This window comes from Leucopleurus acutus (assembly GCF_964270905.1).
Source record: "Leucopleurus acutus genome assembly, chromosome: 18".
NCBI lineage: Eukaryota > Metazoa > Chordata > Mammalia > Artiodactyla > Delphinidae > Leucopleurus > Leucopleurus acutus.
In genome coordinates this window covers 55,227,608-55,241,641 of record NC_139160.1, presented here as the reverse complement: position 1 = coordinate 55,241,641, position 14,034 = coordinate 55,227,608, and the positions used below count along the sequence as shown (strand labels likewise).

Below are 14,034 nucleotides of genomic sequence, written 5' to 3'. Positions count from 1 at the left end.
TCTTTCTCCTCTTTATTTTAGCAATGGATTGTGGAAAATGTGTGATTTTCCCTTGACATGAAAATATTTCAAGGCACGGTGTCCTTGCCTGACTGGTTTAGTATTTTCTGCATAACTGATACAGGAACTCCTATACAACTCTCTTCCACCCTGTTGTAAAGGTCAGAAAAAAGCATCAAACTGGGAGGGTACTAGCTTATTGCCAGAGTAGTAATGTCTCAAGGCTTTCAAAGTATGTTGTCTGTTCCCTCGTTCTGTTTGTCTCCATTTTCTTTTTACAGCTCACAGAATGTAGGGGTTTTGTTGTTGTTAACAGTTGTTCTTTGCAGGTTTTTTTTTTCTTTCTCCAGATTAAAGTCCTATCTCTTCTTAGTTTGTTTCTCCATGTGGTATTTCACTTGCTCAGTTCCTGCCTGATTGCATCGATGAGCTCTTCTTGTAGCTTAGTTACTTCTTTTCTCATTTCTCCTAAAGTGTTTGGCTTCAGCCTGTCATAGTCCAGTCCTTCTGTCTGGACTCCGTTGGCACTGGAGGGTGCAGATTTTGGTCTGTAAATAACAGGTGACTTGCTGCCATTCATTGTATTTGTTCTTTCCCAAGGTTTTCTTGTTGGTTCAGGTGTACTTGTTGAAGAGGCCTTAGAAGTTACAGGCTCTGAATCTTCATTTTCGTCTTCTTTTCGTTCTGTTCCTATTGTTGATCACTTTTCAGCAATTCTCTTCCTCCTGGCCAGCAGGGTGCTCATTTCTTCCATTAACCCACCACCCCTAATGGAAGGGGTCCTTTTCCACTACCTGTATTTTTTAGATGAGGCCAAATTCACACCAGTGATCTCTCCGCTTGGGAAACAGGAATCCTCCATCCGTGACACTTTCCTAAGTTTTGATCCAGAAATTGCAGCTGCAAGTCCAGGTAAAGGGTGACTGTCTTCAGACATGGATCCCCAAAAGATCCAGATGCAGGGAGGGGAGAAGCAGGAGGTGGTGGAGGAGGAGGGGGTACCTGATTAGGAAGAAGGTGGTAGAGGAGGCGGAGGCCCTGAGGATGGAAGTGGATGGGATGGAGGGAGTCCTGGGGGAGGAGGGAGTGTGGCTGATGCCTGGGCAGGACCTGGTGGGAGTGGAGGAGCGGGTGGAGGTGCCGGTGGTCCCAAGACAATGCAAGCCTGGCTCAGCAGCAGAGGAGACTCCCAGCACAGAGCTTAGAGGAGTCTCCACAGAGGCAGGGGCAGCAGCGTTTGACATTCTTCGCTCTTGCTCGCATTCCAGCTGCTCCCTTTCTAGTTGCTCTTGCCGCTCTCCTTCTTGCCTTTCTCGGTCCAGTCTCTCCAGCCTCTCCGCTTTTGTCTCTCCCGCTCCAGGCAATCCTGAACTTCTCTTTCTTGTCTCTCTCTCTCCAGCTGCTCCTGTTCTAGTCACTCCCTCTCCAGCCCTCCCCTTTCTAACCTCTCCCCCTCCAATCTCTCCCTTTTCATTCTTTCGCCCTTTCCCGCTCCAGCTCCTTTTCTTTGCTGTGCTTGTACTTGCCTTTGAATTTTTTTGTGTGGTACGCGGGCCTCTCACCGCTGTGGCCTCTCCCGCCGCGGAGCACAGGCTCCGGATGCGCAGGCTCAGCAGCCATGGCTCACGGGCCCAGCCGCTCCACGGCACGTGGGATCTTCCCGGACCTGGGCACGAACCCGTCTCCCCTGCATCGGCAGGCGGACTCTCAACCACTGCGCCACCAGGGAAGCCCTATAGTGTATTTTTAATTTTAGTTATTGTAATCTTCAGCTCTTGTTTTTTTTATACATATATATATATATATATATATATATATATATATATATATATATATATATATAGTTTTATCAAGTTCTCAGTGACTTCTTCAATTCTTCTCCTGAGCTTGGTAAGCAACTTTATTATTATTACCTGAACTCTTTACCAGGTAGATTTCTTATCTCCATTCAGTTTAGTTCTTTTTCTGAGGTTTTGTCTTTTTCTTTCTTTTGGAACATATTCCTTTGTCTTCTCATTTTGCTAATTCTCTGTGTTTATCTCTATGTATTAGGTAGATCAGATATATCTCCTGGTCTTGAAGGAGTGGTCCATTGTAGAAGGTTTCCTGTGAGGCCCAGAAGAGCAATCCCCTATGGTCACCAGAGCTAGGCACTTCATGAGTATTCCTTCTGTGGGCTGTGTGAGTCCTCCTGTTGTGGTGGGGTCATGTTTGCTACTGGTGTACTGATTGGTGGGGCTGTTCCCTGGCCCAGCTGTTTGCAAGGCCTGGTCCTAACTGCTGCCCCAGTGAGGCTGGATTCAGGGCCTGACTGCAACAGCTGTGGGTATGGTGGTTTTATGGGGTTGGTCCCCTGGCACAGGAGGCATTTTGTGGGGGAGGCATGCCAGACCCACCTGAGCCTGCCTGCCAGGTGTGGTGGGGTAGGGCTTGCTTTGGAAAGGCACTGACCAGGGTGGATGGATTGGACAGGGTGGGTCCTCAGGGGACTGCTAGGACAGGGAAGGAAATACTAGCAGGGTAGTTAGCAAATGTCAGAAATAATGCCCACCAGCGCCTGGCCAGCTAGGTAAAAGGAGAATTAGAAAAATGGCATCTACCACTGGTTTGGTACCTTGATAAAGTTCCAGTAGATCCCCGCTCCTTTGGGACTCACCCTAAAGTTTGTCAATGAATCTCCTTCACATATAGCCCAGGCACTTTTCAAACATAGGTCTCTTTGCCGGAACTTAGAGTGAGTGAGTTTGTGCACAATCCATTTAAGAGCAGAGTCTGTTTGCTATAGCCCTCCAGCTCTCCCAGCCATAAGCCTCGGTGGTTTTCAAAGCCAGACATTATATGGGATCATCTTCCAGGTGCAGGTCCCCAGGGCTGGGCTGCCTGATGTAGAGCTCAAACCCTTTGCTCCTTAGGGAGGACCTCTGCGTTTGTGATATCCCCTCCCACTGTGGGTCACTGTGCCAGGGATGTGGGTCCTGACTAGACTGCATCTCTGCCCCTCCTAGCCATCTCAATTTGGATTTTTCTTTATATCTTTAGCTGTAAAAGAGGCATTCTGCTAGTCTTCAGGTTGTTCTTAGAAAAACTTCTATACATAGCATAGTTTTTGTGTGTCTACGGGAGGAGGTGAGCTGAGGTTCTTCCTACTCCACCATCTTGAGTCTCTCCTCCTTCTTGAAAGGACTACTCTTGATGAAGATATACAGTGAATTAAAGGCAAGTATTTTGTTTGTGAAGTAGGAGCATCTGTGGCATATATTAGAAATTTAACAGCATTTATATTCTTCCAAACCTGGCTATATGATATTTTCCCCATTAATCACATGGCAAGGTATATATCAGAGTAGTAATGCAGAGAGTGGCAAGTGTCATATTGCAAAACAACACACAATTTATTTTCCAAAAATACTTATTCTGAAAATTAAATGACACCTTAAACAAAATAAATGTCCAGAATATAACTTAAAATTTGGTTATTTTATCAACAAAGATTATCCACTTCTCTTTGATACTTAATCACTTTTGTGCTATCTTTATACGGACACTATTTTTTAAGCTGAAAATTTTCAGCATTATCAACATTAACATTATCAACATTAGCATTACTTAATCAAAGAAACAATCTACTCAGGAAGAATTAAAATTTTGAAAGTGCATAAATATTTCAAATATCTTGATCTTCTACTACTGATGATACTTTCTACTGCTACTAACATTGACTGTTCATTTGTTTCTGTGGAAAACAGATCCACCAAAACATAATTTCCAGAACATAATTTCCAAGAAAGATTAATTTGGAAAGCAGCAGATTTAAAAGTTCATTCAATATCATTTTTAAGCTTCTCTTGAAACCAATGACAAAATTTCTTGGCAAGAGTGAAAACTAGAGTTGCTAGTACTGTACTGACTGTTGTTTTTTAAAAAATGGATTTAACTGGAATGTGGATTTCTTCTTAAAATAATGCAATGAGAAACAAAATTCTGGAAAGTATATTCCTTTTGTACATTATCAACTGTCAGGAAATATTTTGTATATTATGAAATTACATTCATTTTACATTTTAGGAAAATACTCATAAATTATGTAAATGATTTGTGAAATTATTATGGAAAATATGGAATTATTGTGAAAAAATGTGGGAATTATCTTCCTTTCTTTAAACATGTACTATATGACAAATACACTTCCTCTGCAGCTTAAATTAGTTTTCTTGTTTACTCTCTGCAAAAGTTAAAAAGTTATGTATCTTATTAATACAAGATTATTTATTATAAATTTGCTTTTCTTTTTGCCTACCTTACCTAAAATTTTCATCTCAGAGAAGAGTAGGATAAATTCTAAAAGAAATATGGAGACTGCGATGTATTATCGAGGGATATACATTGAATAGAGAGATAATATTCATGTTCTAATATAAAAAGCATTATACATTGTGGGGAGGATAACTGTGTTAATCAAGATGTTATTATGAGAGAGAATTTTCTAATTTTCTACCAACATTCCCATTAGAATGTCAATAATGCACCTAAAGGAAACACATAAGTACATTGTCCTGTGTGGTGGAGGGTAAGCATCATCCACAGGTTTCATCATCTCTGATTATGGTAGAATGAGATTGAGTCCTTTTCTGACCTAGTGATATTTGAGGGGTGAGAAGGAAAAAAGTAAAGAGAGAGAGAGAGAATCAGATTTGAAAGAGTCCCATTTTCCATCTATATAGTCTTTAACATAAAGAGGGGGATATATGTTATATCAGGCAAGATTCTACAAGGGCAGAGATAGGAGAGATAGTGACTCACCTGGCTCTCTAAATTAGATTGAGGAAAGTGGATATCTAGAAGGCTTCTATATAATAATCTAGTACACAGATATCACCACAGAACCTTGGCAGTGTGCTTAGGTATGAGTCATGAGCCTTTCAGAACCTGTAGGTTTAGAATTAAGAACTAAAATATAGCTGTGAATAAAAATGCTGAGCAAAAAACACAAGTGGGATTATTGTAGTGAGTCAGATGGAAAATTTTGTGGGATTTAAGGTTTGTTTTCACCAAGAAGAGAAGCTGAGCTATGTATATCAAAGAGTGTCCCAGCCTATGCTGACTGTCTGGATGTGATTATTATTAATAGCAACTCTTTACTGTCAAAGTATTCCATTCTGAACAATAAGTCACATGGTCACTACAGATAGTGTATATTCTCCAAGGGCTTTGCCACTGAAATTATAGAAGTAGAAAGAGGAAAGGGATGCTGAGTAACTAGAAAATTTTATCTAATAGACACCAAACATTATTTAAAAGGACTACAAAAAAATAAGGTATCATACAATTTTCAAACTTTATATAACAGAAAGTTACTTTTCTCCCTCATCCATGCATACATGCTATTGAGTCAGACCAAATTAATTAGAGATTAACTATTATGCTTTCTAGGCACATCAGCATTGTAGTATGAAATAAAATTTCCAATTCCACAGCATTGCACTATTTATAAGATTTAAAGATAATGGAATAAAATTGTATTTTTGTTTTGTCTTTACTTTTGAATTTTATTTAATTTTCTTTATACAGCAGGTTCTTATTAGTCATCAATTTTATACACATCAGTGAATATATGTCAATTCCAATCGCCCAATTCATCACACCACCACCCCCACCCTCTGCCGCTTTCCCCCCTTGGTGTCCATACATTTGTTCTATACATCTGTGTCTCAACTTCTGCCCTGCAAACTAGTTCACCTGTACCATTTTTCTAGGTTCCACATATATGCATTAATATATGATATTTGTTTTTCTCTTTCTGACTTACTTCACTCTGTATGACAGTCTCTACATCCATCCACGTCTCTACAAATGACCAAATTTCATTCTTTTTTACGGCTGAGTAATATTCCATTGTATATAAGTACCACAACTTCTTTATCCATTCGTCTGTTGATGGGCATTTAGGTTGCTTCCATTACCTGGTTATTGTAAATAGTGCTGCAATGAATATTGGTGTGCATGCGTCTTTTTGAATTATGGTTTTCTCTGGGTATATGCCCAGTAGTGGGATTCCTGGATCACATGGTAACTCTATTTTTAGTTCTATAAGGAACCTCCATACTGTTCTCCATAGTGGCTGTATAAATTTACATTCCCACCAACAGTGCAAGAGGGTTCCCTTTTCTCCACACCCTCTCCAGCATTTGTTGTTTGTAGATGTTCTGATGCTGCCCATTCTAACTGGTGTGAGGTGATACCTCACTGTAGTTTTGATTTGCATTTCTCTAATAATTAGTGATGTTGAGCAGTTTTTCATGTGCTGCTTGGCCATCTGTATGTCTCCTTTGGAGAAATGTCTATTTAGGTCTTCTGCCCATTTTTGGATTGGGTTGTTTGTTTTTTTAATATTGAGCTGCATGAGCTGTTTATATATTTTGGAGATGAATCCTTTGTCCATTGATTCATTTGCAAATATTTTCTCCTATTCTAAGAGTTGTCTCATCATCTTGTTTATGGTTTCCCTTGCTGTGCAAAAGCTTTGAAGTTTCATTAGGTCCCATTTGTTTATTTTTGTTTTTACTTCCATTACTCTAGGAGGTGGATCAGAAAAGATCTTGCTGGGCTTCCCTGGTGGCACAGTGGTTGACAGTCCACCTGCCGATGCAGGGGACGCGGGTTCGTGCCCCGGTACGGGAAGATCCCACATGCCGTGGAGCAGCTGGGCCCGTGAGCCGTGGCTGCTAAGCCTGCGCGTCCGGAGCCTGTGCTCTGCAGCGGGAGAGGCCACAATGATGAGAGGCCCGCGTACTGCAAAAAAAAAAAAAAAAAAAAAAAAGATCTTGCTGTGATTTATGTCAAAGAGCGTTCTTCCAATGTTTTCCACTAACAGTTTTACAGTGTCCGGTCTTACATTTACATCTCTAATTCATTTTGAGTTTATTTTTGTATATGATGTTAGGGAGTATTCTAATTTCATTCTTTTACACATAGCTGTCCAGTTTTCCCAGCACCAATTATTGAAGAGACTGTCCTTTCTCCATTGTATATCCTTGCCTCCTTTGTCATATATTAGTTGCCCATAGGTGCGTGGGTTTATCTCTGGGCTTTCTGTCTTGTTCCATTGATCTATGTTTCTGTTTTTGTGCCAGTACCATATTGTCTTGATTACTGTACCTTTGCAGAATAGTCTGAATTCAGGGAGTCTGATTCCTCCAGCTCCGTTTTTTCCCTCAAGACTGCTTTGGCTATTCGGGGTCCTTTGTGTCTCCATACAAATTTAAAAATTTTTTGTTCTAGTTCCGTAAAAAATGCCATTGGTAATTTGATAGGGATTGAACTGAATCGGTAGATTGCTTTGGGTAGTATAGTCACTTTCACAATATTAATTCTTCCAATCCAAGAACATGGTCTATCTCTCCATCTGTTGGTTTCATTTCTTTCATCAGTGTCTTATAGTGTTCTGCATACAGGTCTTTTGTCTCCCTAGGTAGGTTTATTCCTAGGTATTTTATTCTTTTTGTTGCAGTGGTAAATAGGAGTGTTTCCTTAATTTCTCTTTCAGATTTTTCATCATTAGTGTATAGGAATGCAAGAGATTTCTGTGCATTAATTTTGTATCCTGCTACTTTACCAAATTCACTGATTAGCTCTAGTGGTTTTCTGGTGGCATCTTTAGGATTCTCTATGTATAGTATCATGTCATCTGCAAAGAGTGACAGTTTTACTTCTTCTTTTCCAATTTGTATTCCTTTTATTTTTTTTTCTTCTCTGGTTGCCATGGCTAGGACTTCCAAAACTATGTTGAATAATAGTGGTGAGAGTGGACATCCTTGTCTTGCTCCTCATCTTAGAGGAAACGCTTTCAATTTTTCACCATTGAGAATGATGTTTGCTGTGGATTTGTAGTATATGCCCTTTATTATGTTGAGGTTAGTACTGTCTATGCCCACTTTCTTAAGAGGTTTTATCAAAAATGGGTGTTGAATTTTGTCAAAAGCCTTTTCTTATCTCTTGGGATGATCATATGGTTTTTACTCTTCAGTTTGTTAATATGGTGCATCACATTGATTTGCATATATTGAAGAATACTTGCATCCCTGGGATAAATCCCACTTGATCATCATGTATGGTGCTTTTAATGTGTTGTTGGATTCTGTTTACTAGAATTTTGTTGAGGATTTTTGCATATATATTCATCAGTGATATTGGTCTGTAATTTTCTTTTTTTGTAGTATCTTTGTCTGGTTTTGGTAACAGGGTGATGTTGGCCTCATAGAATGAGTTTGGGAGTGTTCCTTCCTCTGCAAGTTTTTGGATGAGTTTGCGAAGGATGGGTGTTAGCTCTTCTCTAAATGTTTGATAGAATTTGCCTTTGAAGCCATCTGGTCCTGGATTTTTGTTTGTTGGAAGATTTTTAATCACAGTTTCAATTTCATCACTTGTGATTGGTCTGTTTATATTTTCTATTTCTTCCTGCTTCAGTCTTGGAAGGTCATACCTTTCTAAGAATTTGTCCATTTCTTCCAGGTTGTCCATTTTATTGGCATAGAGTTGCTTGTTGTAGGCTCTTAGGATGCTTTGCATTTCTGCGGTGTCTGTTGTAACTTCTCCTTTTTTATTTTTAATTTTTACTGATTTGAGTCCTCTCCCTCTTTTTCTTGATGAGTCTGGCTAATGGTTTATCAATTTTGTTTATCTTCTCAAAGAACCAGCTTTTAGCTTTATTGATCTGTGCTATTGTTTTCTCTGTTTCTATTTCATTTATTTCTGCTCTGATATTTATGATTTCTTTCCTTCTGCTAACTTTGCATTTTGTTTGTTCTTTTTCCTCTAGTTCCTTTAGGTGTAAGGTTAGATTGTTTACTTGAGATTTTTCTTGTTTCTTGAGGTAGGCTTGTATAGCTATAAACTTCCCTCTTAAAACTGCTTTTGCTGCATCCCATAGGTTTTGGATCATCATGTTTTCATTGTCATTTGTCTCTAGGTGTTTTTTGATTTCCTCTTTGATTTCTTCAGTGACTTCTTGGTTATTTAGTAACGTATTGTTTAGCCTCAATTTGTTTTGTGTTTTTTATGTTTTTTCCCTTGTAATTCATTTCTAATCTCATAGTGTTGTGGTCAGAAAAGATACTTGATATGATTTCAATTTTCTTAAATTTACTGAGGATTGATTTGTGACCTAAGATGTGATCTATCCTGGAGAGTGATCTGTGCACACTTGAGAAGAAAGTGTAATCTGCTGTTTTTGGATGGAATGTCCTATAAATATCAATTAAATCTATCTGGTCTATTGTGTCATTTAAAGCTTCTGTTCCTTATTTATTTTCATTTTGGATGATCTGTCCATTGGTGTAAGTGAGGTGTTAAAGTGGGGGCACTATTATTGTTACTGTCAATTTCCTCTTTTATAGCTGTTAGTAGTTGCCTTATGTATTGAGGTGCTTCTATGTTGGGTGCATATATATTTATAATTGTTATATCTTCTTCTTGGATTGATCCCTTCATCATTATGTAGTGTCCTTCCTTGTCTCTTGTAACATACTTTATTTTAAAGCCTTTTTTTATCTAGTATGAGTATTGCTACTCCAGCTTTCTTTTGGTTTTCATTTGCTTGGAATATCTTTTTCCATCCCCTCACTTTCAGTCTGTATGTGTCCCTAGGTCTGAAGTGGGTCTCTTGTAGACAGCATATAGATGGGTCTTGTTTTTGTATCCATTCAGCAAGCCTGTGTCTTCTGGATGGAGCATTTAGTCCATTCATGTTTAAGGTAATTATCCATATATATGTTCCTATGACCATTTTCTTAATTGTTTGGGGTTTGTTTTTTTAGGTCCTTTTCTTCTCTTGTGTTTCCCACTTAGAGAAGTTCCTTTAGCATTTGTTGTAGAGCTGGTTTAGTGGTGCTGAATTCTCTTAGCTTTTGCCTGTCTGTAAACCTTTTGAGTTCTCCATCGAATCTGAATGAGATCCTTGCCAGGTAGAGTAATCTTGGTTGTAGGTTCTTCCCTTTCATCACTTTAAGTATATCATGCCACTCCCTTCTGGCTTGTAGAGTTTCTGCTTTGAAATCAGCTGTTAACCTTATGGGAGTTCCTTTGTATGTTATTTGTCATTTTTCCCTCGCTGCTTTCAATAATTTTTGCCAATTTGTTTACTATGTGTCTCTGCTGTTTCTCCTTGAGTTTATCGTGTATGGGACTCTCTGTGATTTCTGGACTTGGGTGGCTATTTCCTTTCCTATGTTAGGGAAGTTTTTGACTATAATCTCTTCAAATATTTTCTCGAGTCCTTTCTCTCTCTCTTCTTCTTCTGGGATCCATATAATGCAAATGTTGTAGCATTTAATGTTGTCCCAGAGGTCTCTTAGGCTGTTTTCATTTCTTTTCTTTCTTTTTTCTTTAGTCTGTTCTGCAGCAGTGAATTCCACCATTCTGTCTTCCAGGTCACTTATCCGTTCTTCTGCCTCAGTTATTCTCCTATTGATTCCTTCTAGTGTAGTTTTCATTTCAGTTATTGTATTGTTCATCTCTGTTTGTTCTTTAATTCTTCTAGGTCTTTGTTAAAACATTTCTTGCCATCTTCTCAATCTTTGCCTCCAATATTTTTCGTAGGTCCTGGCTCATCTTCACTATCATTATTCTGAATTCTTTTTCTGGAAGGTTGCCTATCTCCACTTAGTTATTTTTCTGGGCTTTTATCTTGTTCCTTCATCTGGTACATAGCCCTCTGCCTTTTCATCTTGTCTATCTTTCTGTGAATGTAGTTTGCATCCCACAGGCTGCAGGACTGTAGTTCTTCTGGCTTCTGCTGTCTGCCCTCTGGTGGATGAGGTTATCTTAGAGGTTTGAGCAAGTTTTCTGATGGGAGGGACTGGTGGTGGGGAAAGCTGTTGCTCTGGTGGGCAGAGCTCAGTAAAACCTTAATCCTCTTGACTGTTAATGGGTGGGGCTGTGTTCCCTCTCTGTTGGTTGTGTGGCCTGAGGCAACCCAACACTGGAGACTACCTGGGCTCTTTGGTGGGGCTAATGGCAGACTCTGGGAGGTCTCACGCCAAGGAGTACTTCCCAGAACTTCTGCTGCCAGTGTCCTTGTCCCCATGGTGAGCCACAGCCACTCCCCCTGCCTCTGCAGGAGACCCTCCAACACTAGCAGGTAGGTCTGGTTCAGTCTCCTGTGGGGTCACTGCTCCTTCCCCTGGGTCCCGATGCACACACTACTTTGTGTGTGCCCTCCAAGAGTGGAGTCTCTGTTTCCCCCAGTCCTCTTGAAGCCCTGCAATCAATTCTCACTATGCTTCAAAGTCTGATTCTCTAGGAATTCCTCCTCCCGTTGCTGGACCCCCAGGTTGGGAAGCCTGACGTAGGGCTCAGAACCTTCACTTCAGTGGGTGGACTTCTGTGGTGTAAGTTTTCTCCAGTCTGTGAGTCACCCACCCACAAGTTATGGGATTTGATTTCACTGTGATTGCACCCCTCCTACCGTCTCACTGTGGCTTCTCCTTTGCCTTTGGATGTGGAGTATCTTTTTTGGTGAGTTCCAGTGTCTTCCTGTCAATGACTGTCCAGCAGCTAGTTGTGATTCTGGTGTTCTCACAAGAGGGAGTGAGAGCACGTCCTTCTACTCCACCGTCTTGGTTCAGGGCCTACTCTAAAATTGTATTTTTAGAGGTTTTGAACTATGTATAGGGAATTGAAAAGCATTACTCACAAAGTAGTTTCAAAGATATCAGCCCCTGCATTGTGAAAAATGGTATAAACATTACTTCCACTTATGTTTATTTTCTCACTCATGTCCCTTATACTGCATTTATGGTTTCTGGAGCTAATACGTGCTTTGTTTTTTGCTATTACTACAAAGCAGTTATATTGCTAAATATAGCTATTTACAAATAAAGCTCACATTTCAACCTCAACAGAAGATGGTGAAATTAATTTTTGTACTCGTTATATTTTTATATATGTTCTTATTTAAACCTGAAGAACAACTTACATAAATTACAGAGAAAACTAAAATATATTAAAAATGTTCCACAATTACTTTAAAGAAAAGAAGATAACAAACTTACCTAAATGTGTGATAACCTGAAATATTCTGCAAAGTTGTGTTAAAATTATATTTTTGAAATTATTAAATATATATATTAATGCCTCTAAGGTATAATATTCTTCTAGTGTCATTTTACGAGGCAAAATATGAGAAGACGGAAAGTTCTTTCACTTTTATGTTTAATTTTAACATTTTTATAAGCAAGAGTCACAGAAGTCATTTGTTAGGTTAAGATAAATGTTACAGAGACCTTGATAAAATGTCAATGTTAGCAGAAGAAAGTCAACATGTGATACAGTTAAAGTGTGTGTATGTGGGTGTGCGTGTGTATATATGTATATAATCTCTTAACTAGATAAATGCTCCATTTATAATTTTAATCCAACACACATATAAGGCAGGAAAAATGATAAAATATTTAAAAAACAAGTTTACGTTTGACAAGTATCATTTATAATTTTTTAAATTCTATCAAAACTTGACTGTGTTTTGAAATTATTATAAGTGAATAATGTCTACTCAAGTATAATATGGCTATCAATTTATTATATTTCAAAGGCAAAGGATTTGGGGTGATATTATGGGGGGCAATCATTTTAAAACAGTATCAAATACTGTATATACCACAATACACCTGCAGAACATTTGTTTTATTAACACACCCACCCCCCCCAGACACACTTTTAAATGATTTCTTTATAAAGTATGTAGCAGCTGAACTCCACATAGACTCTGTTATGTAAAAGAAGAGTAAATAGATGTAAGTGTTATATTTAAACTAAAGATTGGATCAGATTAGATACTTTGCTAAAGATTTATCTTGAAAAATTCTAAATGGAATAGTACTACCTTAGTTAACAAAGGACAAAGAGGATTTTTAGGGCTGTGAAAATACGCTGTATGATACTGTAATGATGTATACATGTCATTGTACATCTTTCTAAACTCATAAAATGTACAACACTAAGAGTGAACCCTATGTAAACCATGAACTTTGTGTGATTCTAATGTGGCAATATAGGTTATTCAACTGTAACAACTGCACCACTCTGGGAAGCGGGGGGCATGGTTCATAATGGGGGAGGATGTGCATGTGTTTGTCAGGAAGTATATGAGGAATCACTGCACTTTCCTCTAAATTCTTCTGCAAATCAAAAGCTGCTCTAGAAAATAAAGTTTTAAAAAATTAAAATAAAACAATGATTAAGTCACACCTGATTTAAATCCAATGCTTATTTATCATGTTTTGTGGAAATTCAAAGTAAATGTTGCAAGTAACAGTAAGTTGCAAATTGAATTAGTTTTTTTAAATCAACCACAATTTATTTTATTTTCAATAATAGTGGGATATTGTGTAAATCATCAACAGATCCATTTTATCTCAGACAACCAGAGAGTCTTGGTAATAATCAATATCTGGCTTTCTTTTTAGTTATTATCATACTTTCAATCCAAACTCCATTCTAAAAAGGATAAATCCCACTCATTAGTATCTTGAAAACATAATTTTGCAATATGACATTGCTAAAAATTCCACAGATATCTACAACTTTGTTATATCTGTTTTGCAGAGTAATTTATTAATATGACGTTTTAAAACCCATTATTAAAAGCAGAAAACCAATAGAAAATTAGAGCACATGAACAAACACTTCATAAGAGTAATATCTAAATAACCAACAAGATTTGAAACACTGGGTAGGATCATTAGCCATTATCAACATGCATATTAAAACATTTAACCCATACCAAATAATGGATTAAAAATATCAGAGACATCAAATTCTGGTGAGTGTTGTACAATCATAATAAAATTATGTTAAAACAAAAAAACTGAATTATGAAAAAACAGTCATCTTAAATTCAAATTTTCACAAGTGCTTCAATTCAATAACTAAAGTAATTTACCTGTAAGGTATTTAAACAGCCTTCTATTACAGATAGAATTATAGTTACTTTATACTGGAAGAGTAAGTTTTTTAAGCTAACATGTAAGGGCTTTAAAT

The 14,034-nt window shown here is 38.1% G+C and overlaps 1 pseudogene across 1 annotated transcript; it reads right to left on the bottom strand.

Moving 5' to 3' along the window:
• Window positions 1–205: 205 nt before the first annotated feature.
• On the bottom strand, window positions 206–4,594 carry LOC309974930 (protein enabled homolog; annotated as a pseudogene). Its single transcript has 2 exons — window positions 4,548–4,594; window positions 206–1,526 (listed from the first exon to the last, which is right to left on the bottom strand). The product of its transcript is annotated as a protein enabled homolog (transcript).
• Window positions 4,595–14,034: the final 9,440 nt, after the last annotated feature.